Source organism: Silene latifolia, chromosome X (genome assembly GCF_048544455.1).
Source record: "Silene latifolia isolate original U9 population chromosome X, ASM4854445v1, whole genome shotgun sequence".
NCBI classification, from domain to species: domain Eukaryota; kingdom Viridiplantae; phylum Streptophyta; class Magnoliopsida; order Caryophyllales; family Caryophyllaceae; genus Silene; species Silene latifolia.
In genome coordinates this window covers 280,763,943-280,764,885 of record NC_133537.1, presented here as the reverse complement: position 1 = coordinate 280,764,885, position 943 = coordinate 280,763,943, and the positions used below count along the sequence as shown (strand labels likewise).

General features: G+C 41.0%; 1 non-coding gene across 1 annotated transcript; it reads right to left on the bottom strand.

Moving 5' to 3' along the window:
- Positions 1-600: 600 nt before the first annotated feature.
- On the bottom strand, positions 601-707 carry LOC141624013 (small nucleolar RNA R71). The gene has a single exon (XR_012533825.1). It is a non-coding gene; the product is annotated as a small nucleolar RNA R71 (small nucleolar RNA).
- Between the last annotated feature and the right edge of the window lie 236 nt (positions 708-943).

The following is a 943-nucleotide window of genomic DNA, read 5'->3' as shown; positions in this document are numbered from 1 at the left end:
TTTTCGAGTTGTTTGATATTTTGCATGTCTAGAAGGTCACAAGGTGATTTGTTACCTTTTGATCGTGAAATTGAAAGAACTTTGACAACCAATAGAAGACTTGCTAGGAGAAATTTGAGAGGTATTAGTGAGGTTGTAGATATTCAACCAACTATTGAGTTCATCAACCCTTTTGCAAGAGAAGGTGAGGAGAACCCAACACAAAATACAACACAAAATCAACCCACAATGCCTAAGTTTTCATCACATTCTGTGCCCACCGAGGAGAACCTACCCAATGGTACTCCCACACCACAACATTTGACCGGAAATTTTATTGCTAAATCTGCATTTATCCAATTAGTCGAAATGAGCCAATTTGGGGGGATGCCTAGTGAAGACCCTCATTCTCATATGGAGACCTTTTGTGACTATTGTGATGCGATTTCTCAAACCGGTGTAACTCAAGACCAAATTCGATGGGTCTTATTTCCTTTTTCTCTAATTGGCACCGCGAAACAATGGTTGAAGGGCCTTGATAAGGCCACTCTCGGAATTGATTCTTGGAAGAAGTTGGCTCTAGCTTTCTACAAAAAATTCTACCCACCGGAAAAGACTAACATGCTAAGAGCTCAAATTACGGGTTTTAAGCAAAGGGATGAAGAATCTTTGTATGAAGCTTGGGAGCGGTTCAAAGGAATTTGTCGCTCGTGTCCTCATCATGGACTTAGCGAGTGGTTCTTGGTACAACAATTTTGGAACGGTCTATATGAAGATTCAAGGAACATTCTCAACATGGGATCAAATGGAATGTTCACCGAAGTTGATGACAATCAAACTTGGAACAAAATTGACGAAATGGCGGTCCATAACTCACAATATAGTAGACCTCGCAAGGCTACTAGAGGAGGAAAGCATGAAGTGGACTCCGTTACTCAATTGGGTGCTCAACTTAGTGCTCACA